Source organism: Triticum aestivum, chromosome 2A, assembly GCF_018294505.1.
Source record: "Triticum aestivum cultivar Chinese Spring chromosome 2A, IWGSC CS RefSeq v2.1, whole genome shotgun sequence".
In the NCBI taxonomy this organism is placed as follows: domain Eukaryota; kingdom Viridiplantae; phylum Streptophyta; class Magnoliopsida; order Poales; family Poaceae; genus Triticum; species Triticum aestivum.
Genome location: NC_057797.1, coordinates 285,236,462 through 285,250,876, shown reverse-complemented (window position 1 = coordinate 285,250,876; position 14,415 = coordinate 285,236,462).

Genomic DNA, 14,415 nt, shown 5'->3' with positions numbered 1-14,415 from the left:
GAAACTAGCACTTGCTGAGGGGAAAAGATTAGCTATGCTTAACAGGAAGAAGGAAGCACAGGAAGCAAGGCAGAAGAAGGCGGAAGAAAAAACAAGAATTCAAGATGAAAAGAGAAAAGAGGCAAAGGAAGCACTTCAAAGAGAAGCAATGACCTTTATGATGATGCAACAAGATAACCAAGAGAGGATAGAAGGGTTCAAAAAATATGCACTGATGGAGGAGCCAGCAAGGCGAAAAGCATGGGAGGAGCATATGAATGTGCAGAACAATGGAAAGGAAATGACCTGGGAAGAGAGGCAGAGTGTAGCAGAGGAACAGAATCAGCTTCAAGCTACTACAGCAAGGCAACAGGCAATGGAGGAGAAAAAAAGGCTATATGAGCTTCAAGCAATGAGGAGCAACTCTGAGGAGGAAAGGTCTAGGAGGTCAAATTTCAGTCAGTATAATCAAGGGTTCAAGATACCAAGGGAATCGAGCATGTTTGATTATCTCAAAAACCTGTAGAAATCAGTTATCACGTTAGTAGTTTATGATGTACTGCTCATCTATGTTTTATTTTTTCTCAAGTACTGCTCAACTCTGCTCATGAACATGAGCTGATCATGTACTGCCCATGATCATGTTATGTTCATGATCCGTTTGTGGATCTATTCTTTGGACATGGAAAAATGTTGTTTAGTGATGCACTTTTAAGTACTGAGTTATGGCTATTATTTCTGTTATTCAGTTTTCTCATGTCATTTACTGTACAAATATTGCCAGCTTTGTCGTATTGATCAAATGGCACAACTCCTGTGCATACATACCACCAAATGCCTCTATTATCCGCCCAGATGTTTTTAAGTAACCAAATAGAACACTTCCAGTACATATATATACAACCAAATTAATGGCTCTGTTGTATGCACATGCATGCTGGGATTTTTTTTAGTAACCAAATAGAACACTCCCAGTATACATATATACAACCAAAATGGCTCTTTTTTGTTCACATACAAAGCACCTATATCCATAGCACATACATCTGAGAGCATCAACTAGAAAATGTTGACAGTAAATAGAAACAACACAAAGTCCAGTTCAGTTCACTCTAGTGCCGCCAGCAGGTTCAGGCGTCGCCGGCAGGTTCAGTGCCATCCACCGCGATGCACACACAAGCGATAGCACTACTCAAGTGCACTACTGCAACATGTTTCTACACGTGTGACATGGTGTGAGGGGCAAAGGCCGACTACAGTGCAAAAGCATCTGGTGACCATCCTGAATGCCGGCCAGAACGATGCTCTGTCGCGTCTCATCCACACGCACGGGCGACCTCAACTGCCTGCATGCACGCCGCCGCTCCAGGCTCCGCCGCAGCTGGCCATCACCTGCACGCATCCCCTTTGTCGCCTGCGACATGGCACGCCGCGCGAGGAGCGCACGCGCCGTCTCCGGCCGGAGACATGGCTCGCCGCGGCACCAAACCTCCTGCGTGTATGACCTCCCCAGCAAGCGGGCGGGTCCGCCAGTGCGAACGGCGTGACCAACACCGCCACCGAGAGAAAAAAACAACGCTATCGGACACGCTGCTGCCGGCAATCGAGATCTCGCTCTCGCGGGCCATGGTTCTAGGGTTCCTGTGCTTTGGAGAATTGCGGAATTTGACGCTTCGCGCCGGTCGGGATTGAAAATTTGGGGGCGACGCACCTCTGTGTGATGACGTGTTAATGGTGCGGGGGTTGATCTGCGACGGATAAACAGTCACGGTCAGTATCGCAAAATTGTGCGCTGAACATGCGGAGCGACGGGGCTCGCTGCTGAGTGCTGACGTGTCCCGCGACGTACCAGCTGCGCGTCGCCAGGACCATCGCTAGGACCGTACATGGCCCGTATTATCGAGTACAAGGACTGTACTGAAGCATTATGGGAGTACCAGGACTGTTATAGACATGGCCTGCAAGTTGAAGGATCGGAGATGCATTTTACTCTGAATTTTTCATCCATATCGACCATGAAACGCTTAAATACCTTAATGGTCAAAATAAGTTGAACAAGCGTCATGGTAAATGGAGTGAGTTCATTGAGTCATTTCCTTATGTCATCAAGTATATTAAAGGTAAGGAAAATGTTGTGGTGGATGCTCTTTCCCGCATATGCATGCTCGTCACCAAACTCGAATTGAATATCATTGGCTTTGGACACATAAAAGACTTGTAAGTGCATAATCCTACTTTTGCTATTCCAAATGCCAAATGTTTGACGCATACATCTTGGGAACGCCATTAGATCAAAGATGATTACCTTATGAGAACGAACAAACTATGCATCCCCGATTCTTCTCTTCGTTTGTTACTTTTGCAAGAATCTCATGGAGGAGGACCAATGGGACACTTTGGATGGTACAAGACATTTGCTACGCTCTCCAAGAACTATTTTTGTCCCAAGATGTTCTGCGACGTTTCACGTTTCACCAACCGATGCTCCACATGTCGCAAAGCTAAGTCGAAAGATCAATCTCATGGCCTTTATATGCCACTTCCTATTCCATATCACCCATGGGAAGATATTAGTATGGATTTTGTGCTTGGTTTGCCTAGAACTAGAAATGGCAACGATTCCGTGTTTGTTGTTGTGGACCGATTCTCTAAAATGGCACATTTCATTCCATGCAACAAGATAGATGATGCTTCACATGCTGCAAATCTCTTTTGTAGGGAAATATTGCGTCTCCATGGAGTGCCCAAAAAGATTGTCTCCGACCGCGATGTCAAGTTCTTGAGTTACTTTTGAAAACCTTATGCCCCAAGCTCGGAATCAAGCTCTTGTTCTCTTCGGCATACCATCCTCAAACCGACGGCGAAATGGAGGTCACGAACAGGACGCTCTCCACTCTCCTACGCGTGTTGATAAAGAAGAACATCAAGGAGGAGGAGGAGTGCCTACCCATCGCCGAGTACACCTACAATCACGTAAGACATTCGACTACCGGCAGGTCCCCCTTTGAGGCCGTCTACGGTTTCAACCCGCTGTCCCCATTGGGCATTCTCCCTCTACCACTACAAGAGTGCACCAACATGGACGCGAGTGCCCGAGTCATCTACATCAAGAAGATGAATGAAGCTACAGGGCACACCATCGAGCGCCATGTACAACGACTCACGACCAAGATCAACATCAACAAGCACCCCACAATATTCAACATTGGAGATCTTGTGTGGCTACACCTTCGCAAGGACCGCTTCCCCAACGAACGCAAGTTCGAACTTCTACCATGAGCCGATGGACCCTTCAATGTGCTTGAACGCTACAACAACAACGCCTACAAGATTGATATCCCACGAGACAAGTACTCCGTGAGCGACATCTTCAATGTCAAAGATCTCTCTCCCTACCATGGTGATGAAGATTTTGATCCAAGGTCGGATCTTTCCCAAGGGAGGGGAGATGATGCGGAGCATCCTACGGTCGTCCCCATGGACCTACCATCATCTCACCAAGTGCCAAGAGGACCTATGACATGAGCACGAGCTAGAGTTCTCAAGACCGAGGTTACTTCCTTCCTTAGTGATATCACATATGATCCACTTGAGACATGGCTACTACCTATGTCCGGAATGTTGAGCATGATTAGGTACCAAGAGGATCCTCACTACAGGAATCAGGATCTTTGCCGTCCGCCATGGCAGACGACAAAGGCATGACTGGCGGATAGAAAAGACCTTTGCTGTCAGCCAGCAGACGGCAAACAGTCCGGCTGAACGAACCACGACAAATGCCTCTTTGCTGTCTGCTGGCTAACGACAAAGATGTCGAGGACTTTTCCGTCCACTTGTAGACAACAAAGGGCATGGACGGCGCACGTGGCAGGTTAGTTTGGTTAGCGGGTTAACGGCGGGCTTTGCTGTCTGCCAGCTGACGGCAAAGAGCTTTTCATCTTTGCCGTCTGCCAGCGGACGACAAAGAATCAAAGGTCATTGCCGTCTCCCAGCCGATGACAAAGAATCAAAGGTCTTTGTCGTCCGCTAGCAGACGACAAACTGAGCAAATAGGCCAGCCACAGCGCCCCCAGGTTGCACAGGTAGCTGCCACATGGCAGGTTTGCCGTCCGCTGGCAGATGGCAAAGCTCTTTGCCGTCTGCCAGCATACGGCAAAGATCCTGTATAACCCCTATTTTTTCTGTTTTTTGTTTAATTCATTGAATTTCATAGAATTTCACAAATATATATAACAAGTTTCCAATAACATATATATAACAAGTTTCCAACAACATATGTATAACAAGTTTCCAACAACAAGTTATCTAACAACATATATATATAACAAGTTTCCAACAAGATATCCAAGAAAAAAATGGTTTCATCCATACATATATCCAACAACAATTTTGCAACAAGTTTCCTAAAACATAAAAGAAGAACAAGGAGAAGAGTGGACTCCATGAATGCAAGCTCCTCATTTAAAGCAAATCTGCAAATTGGGAAAGTAGAAAGTTAGAAGAAGAAGAAGACTAGCTAGAAGAAGAATAAGAAGAAAATGAAGAAGAAGAAGAAAAAAAAGAAGACTTTTTCTTCTCTTTCTTTTTCTCCTCTCCTCTTCTTTATATTCTTCTTCTTCCAACTAAGGTAGGTAAAAATTCCATTTTTTAGCTAAGCTAGGTAAAAATGCTAAGTGTAGGTCATTTTAGAGCTAAGCTAGGTAAATAGGTCATTTTGGATCTTAGTAAGGTAATTTTGTCATTTTGGAGGAAAATAAGCTAAGTCTATGTCATTTTGGAGCTCAACCATGGTTATCATGCCATTTTTACCTAAGTATGTTAAGTATGTCATAAATGAACTCAAGAAGCTATGTATAGGTCATTTTTGAGCAAACCTATGTAGTTATGACATTGTTGAGCTAACTAAGCATATTTTTTCATTTTGGAGGAAAAAATGCCAAGTATAAGTCATTTAATAGCTATCATAGGTAAGGTATGTCAGGTTGGAGCTTAGTAAGGTTATTTTGTCATTTTGGAGGAAAATAAGCTAAGTCTATGTCATTTTGGAGCTAAACCTAGGTTATTATGCCATTTTTACCCAAGTAAGCTAAGTATGTCATAAATGAACTAGCTAAGCTAAGTATAGATCATTATTGAGCTATCCTAGGTAGTTATGCCTGTTTTTAGCTAACTAAGCATGTTAAGTCATTTAGTACGGAAAATGGTAAGTATAGGTCATCTTATAGCTAACCTAGGTAAACTATGTTAGTTTGGAGCTAAGTGAGATTATTATGTCATTTTCGAGGAAAATAAGCTAACCCTATGTCATTTTGGAGCTAAACCTAGGTTATTATGCCATTTTTTAACCAAGTGAGCTAATTATGTCATAACTGAACTAGCTAAGCTAAGTATAGATCATTATTGAGTTATCCTAGGTAGTTATGCCTATTTTTAGCTAACTTAGCATATTTTGTCATTTTGGAGGAAAAAAAATGCTAAGTATAGGTCATTCAATAGCTATCCTAGGTAAAGTTTGTCAGTTTGGAGCTATGTAAGGTTATTATGTCATTTTCGACGAAAATAAGCTAAGTCTATGTCATTTTGGAGCTAAAAGTAGGTCATTATGCCATTTTTACCCAAGTGAGCTAATTATGTCATAAATGAACTTGCTAAGCTAAGTATAGATCATTATTGAGCTATGCTAGGTAGTTATGCCAGGAGGCATGCTGCACCAAAGCATATTAAGTGATTTAGTAGGAAAAATGCTAAGTATAGGTCATCTTATAGCTATCCTAGGTAAAATATGGAGTTTGGAGCTAAGTAAGGTTACTATGTCACTTGGGAAAACTTACCATCATCACTGAGGTGAAGGACCGGTCGGGTGTGCGGTAGTGCCAGACGGAGAAGGACTATTCGAGGTTGCACAGTTGCGAGACGGAGAAGGATCGGTCGATGCTTGTCGGGAGGCATGCTGCACCAAAGATAATTTGCAATGTCTCGTTACCATGATGCAACTGAAATGTGAATACTAATAACTAATGAAACTCACGGTGTCCGCTATACCAATCTGGGGCATCGGCGGAGGGGTCTGACCGTTTTTCTTGCACACGGACTGTACATTTTGTTTTCACGAGTCAGCCATATTAGTTTGTAATGAAACGAACATTACATGCATGATTTGGCTAATATGCAGGAGAAACTTACCACAAGGAGCTCGTATAGGGCCCGGTGACCCAAGTCGTTCTGGTTCCTCTCCTCCTCCATCATCCTAGCCGTCCTATCCTCCAACTCCTACTCCCTCTGCGCCGCCTGCCTATTTGCCTTCGCCAGAAGCTCCTGGGCCCTAGCCTCGATGGCGAGCTCTATTGGCCGTGGACGTGGACTCATCTCAGGAAGAGAGCTCGCCTGACACTTCTTGATCTCCCGGAGAGTTCTAGGACACCGTATCAGTCCATCCCCAATGGCTGCCGATCCATGTCCCTTCCCTTCACCAGATAGGATCACGAGCTCTGGATCAAAATCACTCTAGCTCGGGTTGAAGTCATCCCCTTTCAATGCCTTCCCAAAGTCTCTATACCTCACGATCCTGTTGTGGGAGGAGATGTTGGTGAAGCTCTCTGGATGATCGAGGTCAGACTCAGAGAATGCCTTGGCCTTCTTGTACGGGGCAGTATGGGCACGACACAGAGGTCGTACAGCGGTGGAACCTCCTTCTTGTGGTGATTTGCCTAAAAGAGAGGAACAACATATTAGTTAAGGGATCAATCTAGCATAAATAATGAAATTGCATGAATCGTGAAGCAAACCACATATACCTAGTGACCCCCGTACTCAAACAAGTTGGAGCTCCCTTGATGGTGTGGCACACCTTGCATTTGGGCACGCTTATCCATGGCCTTGTTGTGTTCGGCTAACCATTGGGGAGAGCACAACTCATCCACCAACGCCTCCCAACATTCCATCATATCCGCACACCATCTTGGGGGCACCTAAGTTTGGCAAAGAGAAATTTCAGCGCTATGCCTGCGAATGAAATCAAGGAATCTAAGTACAAGGCCTTAAGAATAGGTAATGTCACATCCTAGTTAGCCATGCATTAGAGTGTTGCATCATGTTTACTCTTTCATCAGAAACTTGAAATGGGGATCTGTGAAACCCTCAGAATCATTTTGAAAATGACCCAAATAAAAATTTCTCCAAAAGGGTCCAAGAAAATGCTCATGTTGCTCTCTGAAAATATTGGACAGAGATAAAAATCAAACCAATATTTTTAGTGGCTCATGGACATTTATTTTGGGCATTTGGAATTAATGCATAAATATTTGCATTGGAAATATATTAATTATATATATTAATATATGCCCAAATATTATGCCATTTATAAAAGAGCTCTGGAATAATATATATAGCTCCTGCAAAAATTGGCATAAGTTAAATAAATGATTTAATATATTATTTAAATCAAAACAAATGTCAGAAATTAGGGCCTTACCTGGGCTCCTCCACTGTGCGGCCCAGCCAGCTGGCCGGCCCACCCAGCAGCCGGCCCAGCCCACCTCCCTCCTCTGTCGTCTTCGTCCCGACAGAGGGAGGGGAGTGTGGCCGGCGCGCGCGCGCCACCGCGCCACGCCACCTCTCTCCCTGCCTGCCTGCCCTCCCCTCCTCGCCTCGATGCCCTGGACGACGCCACGCCTCCCCCCTGCTCTCTCTCACTCTCCCCCGGCTCTTCCTTCCTCTCCCTCGCTCTCTCTCTCACACGGCCGAACACCACCGTCGCCGCCGTTCGCCATAGCAGCCATCTCCGGCCACCCCTCGCTCCCCCGACTAGCTCAGAAGCTCCGCCACGACCCCCTCTTCCTCCCCACCGCTCCACAGCTCCCCGGAAGCCCTGCATCGCCGCCACGTCGCCGTTCCCCTCTTCGGGCTCCGACCATCGTCGCCGTCGAATTCGTCGTCTCCAGCGCGTCCCCGAGCCCGCTAACCATCCCTGCAGCTCCGCGGTGAGCCCCCGGATCGTTTCCCCCTTCTCCCCTGGTCTCTTTCGACCTCTAGGCCCTAGCCCCACCTTGGCCGAGAGCTCCACGCCGCCGGCGATGTCGCCGTCGTGGCCACGGTCACCGTAGCACCCAACCGAGCGCACTATCGTGCTCCCCACCTCACCAGGAGCACGCAGCACGCACTAACGCCGCCCCAAACCCCTGCAACGTCGATTCCGACCGCACCCGAACTCCGGCAGCCGCAGCCGAGCTCGCCGCCGTCGACTCCGGCCACCCCAGGGCCAGCCACGGCCACCGTCCGACGCGCCGTCGAGCTAGCTATCCAACGCACCTAGCCGCACGCCGTTTGGAGCACCACAGAGGAAACCCGAGGCCCCTGCACGCCGCGGACCTCGCCGGCGACTAACCGCCGGCGGGTTTGACCTGTCCGACCTGAGGTTTGACCCCCCAGGGTCACTGACGCGTGGGCCCTGTCGGACAGGTGGTTAGTTAGTACTAATTACCGTTAGTCAACCCCCCCTGACACTGACAGTGGGCCCCAGCACCACTAATCCCTAATTAGGATTAATTTAAACCTGTTAACCCCCCCCCCCCCTGTCACTGATGTGTGGCCCCCACACGTCAGGTTTGACTTCAGCCAGCCGCAGTTGACCACTGACGTCATGCTGACGTCATGCTGGCGCAATAATTATAATTTCTGGATTTAATTTAAATCAGGAAATTCCAGAATATTATTTAAACTTCAAAAATTCATAACTTTTATTCTGTAACTCCAATTTGGACAAATTATATATGAAAAATGATCAGAAAAATCCAATCTATCCATCTGTACCATTTTCATGCATGATCAAACAAGTTAAATTGATGTTTTAAGCAGAACAAGGAAAAGCACTTTAAAAGGCCATGTTTGAGTTTGAAATTTGAATCTTTGATTCAAATTTGTTCAAACCCTTCTGGTTTTAGTTGCATTAGCCCAACACACTCATATTGCTATGTTTCATGCATGCATCATATTGTTGCACATTGTTTGGTGATGGTTGTGTATCGGTGTCCTTTGCGACAGGTTCTGCCTCCGAAGAGTACCGTGATTACCCTAACGAAGAACCGTATCAGTGCATCGAACCATCAGGCAAGCAACCAACCATTTGATCATATCGATACAATCCCATGTTCTCGCTCCTGCTCTCTTTTACTGCATTAAGACAACGCGATTCAAACTGCTGTGTGCTACGGTAGTTGAACCCATTTCCTCTGCATGACCTGTCATTGCCACAGTAACTAGATGAAACCCACTAGCATGTGTAGGAGTTGATTGAGCCCTATGTATGTGTTGTTCCTACCTTGCTATCCCTGCTATGCTTAGAGTCGTGTCAGGTCTAGTTCATCTGGGTGATGGGCTAGAGTGAAATGGTTATGTCGGTAATGAGAGTGGTGTGGTGAACACGATTTGGTAAAGGTATCGATGAGAGGCCATGTAGGAGTACATGGTGGGTTGTTTCATTGAAGCCGACCTTAAGCACTGAGATCTGTATGTGTGATTTAAGAATCAGCTACTACCATGCATTGGGCCCGAAACCAATGGACCCTCTCGGCTTCTTATTCACCCTAGCTCTCCGTCCAGGAGTTGCAAGTAGTTTCTGGTGTTTGTAGCCTACTGGAGGCCGTGGACAGCGCTGACCGTAGGGGTGGGCTGTGATGCGGTAGGTACGTGGCACGGTGTACCGAATACCCGTTAGGTATCTCGGGAACCCTGTTCACATCGTTCGGGGCCGTATGGGAAACCTCGGCCGGACTCCCTGCGGATGGAACCTGAATAGGCGATAAACCCGGACTGGAGGCTTAGGTGATTAGGTAGGTCGTGGCCGACACCCACGTTGGGCTTCCGCTTGAAGGTTGCCGAGTACATGTCGTGTAAACGACGGTAAGTGGTGAGAGCGTGTATGAAGAAGTACACCCCTGCAGGGTTAACATGATCTATTCGAATAGCCGCGTCCGCGGTAAAGGACTACTTGGTTGCCTATACAGTTCATAGACAAGTAAATGGAAACTACTAAAAGCCTCAAGATAAGTGTGAGTGCCGAGGATGGCTCTTCCGTAGGAAGACGGAGGTGGATCCTCGGTAGTGTATTGAAGTGGTGAGTAGTGGACTCGTGTGCGCAAAACCATTTCAAGTTGGAGTATCGTAGAATAGTCTAGCCAAGAGTCAAAGCTGGCCTGCTGCAATAACTCCACCAACCCTTCTTGATACTATGGATGTATGTAGGATCTGATGTAAGTCTTGCTGAGTACCTTTGTACTCATGTTGCTATAATCTACATTTTTACAGAAGACGCTGCAACCCCTTCTGATGGGTTCTATGTAGACGTTGACATCAACGAGTAGGCTAAAGACCCAGGTGGTGACCCTGAGCTTGTGATGGACCACGTAGTATAGCTAGGCTTTCCAAGCCTCTTTTATTTTACTAGTTGTCTGTACTCAGACAAGTTACTTCTGCTGCTGGTTTGTATGACTATATGACTTGTATGTTGGGTCGTGAGACCCGTACCTTGGTGTATGTTATGTATGGCTCCCTGAGCCTTAAATAAAGTACTTGTGTCATAGAGTCATGTTGTGATGCTTCGTTGTATTTGCACATATCGAGCATAATGTGTGTATGATTGAAATGCTTGGTATGTGTGGGATCTGACTATCTAGTTGTTTATCTTTAGTAGCCTCTCTTACCGGGAAATGTCTCCTAGTGTTACCGCTGAGCCATGGTAGCTTGCTACTGCTCTGGAACACCTAGGCTGGCCGGCATGTGTCCTTCTTCGTTCCTGTGTCTGTCCCTTCGGGGAAATGTCACGCTTTGAGTACCGGAGTCCCGTTAGCCCGCTACAGCCCGGTTTACCGGAGTCCTACTAGCCTAGTGCTACAGCCCGGACCCACTTGCTGATGACCGACACGTTCGAAGCTGGGTCATGGATGCCTGTCCCTGTAAGTCTGTGCCACTTTGGGTTTACGACTAGTCATGTCAGCCCGGGCTCCTTATCATATGGATGCTAGCGACACTATCATATACGTGAGCCAAAAGGCGCAAACGGTCCCGGGAAAAGGTAAGACGACACCCGTGGGGATACCGTGCCTGAGGCCGCAAAGTGATATGAGGTGTTACCGGCTAGATCGATGTGACATCGAGTCGGGGTCCTGACAGCGTTGGCATCAGAGCCGGACTGCCTGTAGGTTCTCCAAGCCAAACTGGTCGATGTTGAGTCTAGAAATTCTTTAGTTATATGTAGGGGAATTGTTTGTGGGTTGGAACGTAAGGCTCTTTTTATTCCTTATACCTTATGACTTTCTGATCTGAGTCAGTCCATTCTTCCACCGGGGTTAAGGAATTAGGATCTGTTCTCTCTATCAGGATCACGAGTTACTAATCAGTAGTACCTTATAAGTTTGAGGGATACAAGCCTAGTTCAGTTCTACTACCACCTTATGTTGTTAGAATGGTTTCAGAACTTTGATATGATGATGTTGAGTATGTACGAAATCCTTTGTCAAATGTCTCAAATCCTTTTGAGCATTTACAGCTGTTATGCTGCCGAAATTTTGCTAGAAGTTCTAATGCCTTTGCATTATGAGTGTGCTTCCAGATGGCCACTCGCGACCTCAATCAAGTGGTTCGCCTGACTCGATGCCTAGATGTACCCGGCCATACTGCTAAGTTGGTCAGGGTAATGACTGAGGCTGGATACCGCTGGTATCCCGAGTACACGGTCGAAGAGCAATTCCGGGACTTCAATCAAAGCCAGTATCTCTGCACTGTCAGGATATTTCCATCTTATCCTGGATCCACCGAGCCTCTTCACTGCTCCTATGAACTCGGGGTTACTATTGAGATGGCTGTGCAGGACGCCGCCTACTCTATGATGACCATTATGCGAGTCAGATCTGGTTTATTTCGGGACTCTGATTTCCGGTATATGCCAGGATCACTTCCGGGAGCACAAGGGTATCTCCAGGCTATCTATGCTGACCCCACTCAGGAGGATTCACGGACTCGCACCACTGCTGAGATGCTCGAGGATAAGGACCGTGAAAATCGGGCCTTAAGGTTAGAGCTCTTCAATACCCGTGCTGACCACTGGGCTACTTTGACTCGGTTCGCACCGGCGGTGCAAGCTGGATATTCAGATATGCGCGATCTCTATCCTGTGAGATCTGCTCTGCCGGACGTGATGGTTTGGCGTGATGTAGGAGGCATCACCCCACCTCGCGGTCCCCGCAGGCCACCGTCTGTGGGTCCAAGGCCTCATCCTAGCCCCTATGGTCCACAAGCTCCGCGAGACCGTCTGTTTCCGGATGATCATGTTGAACTTCCAGGCTATGGAGGCGACTTCTACGAGGACTACTACGGATCGGTCTGAGCTAGTGGTAGTATCACTAGTTCGCACTAGCTGTGTCTTCTATCGTCCTGCGTGACTCGTGGGATATGACCTAGTTTGTACTCCTTCCGGAGGGGTAGAAAAATAATGTATAGGAGCTTGGAATGCCTCCGATGAGATGTAATCCTCTTTTCACCGTAATAGTACTTTGTTTGGTCTTGTACTAAACCCTGTATGGTGTGTATGACGATGGAATAAAAGAAGCAGTTTCTGTATCTACCATGTCATACGGATGATCATCTTGCATTCCGAGTTATTCCTTACATTTTGTATCCCATGTTGGAATTTTATCATCCTGACTAAATCATTGTCTTGTTTACCTAGGATGGTCAACACACGCGCTAACCCTGCTTCTCAAGAGCAGGCCGAAGGCAGTGAAGTCAGGGATGCAAATCTGCCTCATCCTCCTTCACTAGCCGAGGTTATGATGGAAGCTGAGAGAAACAAGCGGGAGACCAACCGTTTGTTGGAGCGTATTGAACAGAATACAGCACACCATCAGAGGGCTAACGTGGTGTCACTCAGTGATTTTATCAAATTGCATCCACCCACGTTCCACCACTCCGTCGAGCCTCTCGACGCTGATGACTGGCTTCGCAGTATCTCTCACAAACCGCGTTCCGCGCTGGTAGCGGAGGCTGACAAGGTCACCTTTGCTGCATATCATCTTGAAGGCCCCGCCAGTCTATGGTGGGAGAATTATGGAGCTATGCGCCCAGCGGGCCATGTCACTACTTGGGCTGAGTTCAGCGAGGCTTTCCGTGAACATCACATTCCGGAGGGTCTCATGGACCGTAAACATGAAGAATTTTGCAGTTTCACCCAAGGCCGACTTTCTGTGGATGCCTATAGCAGGGAGTTTGGTAATCTCGCCCGATATGCAACTGAGGAAGTGTCTACTGACGCCAAGAAGCAAGCAAGGTTCCGTAAGGGCCTTAGTCCTGAGCTTCGCCGCGACCTCCGTCTGCATGAGTGCACATCTTTTCAGAAACTTGTCAACAAAGCCATCAGTGCTGAAACTGGTCAGACTGACTATGACGCAACACGCAAGCATGGCCGTGACATGGGTTCCTCATCCGGTGCTGGTCCTCAGAAGCGCCGCGTGTGGGTGCCCAACACCGCCCTGCCACCCAGATTCACACCGAGGCCATCTTTCCAGGCGCCTCGCCCTGTTCAACAGTCTGCACCGACCAAGCCCTATGGGGGTCCAACCAATAATGCTCCTCCACGTACCAGTTCCGTGACTTGTTTCAAATGTGGGGAATCTGGCCACTATATGCGTGAGTGTCCCCAGACCAACCCCAATCAATCTGCTAAAGCTGTTGGCCGTGGCAAGCCGACAGGGAAAATATTCCACGCCAAGCCGGTCACCGCTTCACGTGGCCATGTTAACTATATCTCTGCCGAAGAAGCTCAAGAGGATCCCAACGTCGTTCTCGGTACGCTTCTTGTTAATTGCCACCCGGCATCTGTTCTTTTCGATACAGGAGCCTCTCATTCTTTTATATCTGAAAACTATGCTCGCTTGCATAACGTCGCATTCGGTGATATGCCAACCTCTATGGTAATTCAAACTCCGGGATCCAAATGGCAAACTTCTAGAGTAAGCCATGGAAATGAAATCCAAGTCGACAGACTTGTTTTTCTCGCATCTTTGATAGCCCTTAAATCTTCAGATATTAATATCATTCTGGGTATGGACTGGATGTCAGCTCATCATGCCCAAATTGATTGCTTCTCTAGGACTGTTCAACTCACCCATCCTTCGGGGAAGATAGTCAATGTCTTGACCCGAATAGCCAAGCGACAATTATATTCTCTTAACGCCAGCCCTTTGCCAGACCTTGAGGACGTGCCGGTAGTCTGTGACTTCCCGGATGTCTTTCCAGAGGAATTGCCAGGTGTTCCACCTGACAGGGATGTTGAGTTCGTAATCGACCTCATCCCCGGAACCGTTCCGATTGCTAGAAGACCTTATAAGATGGCACCACTAGAACTAGCCGAGCTTAAGAAACAACTCGATGAATCCTTGAAAAAGG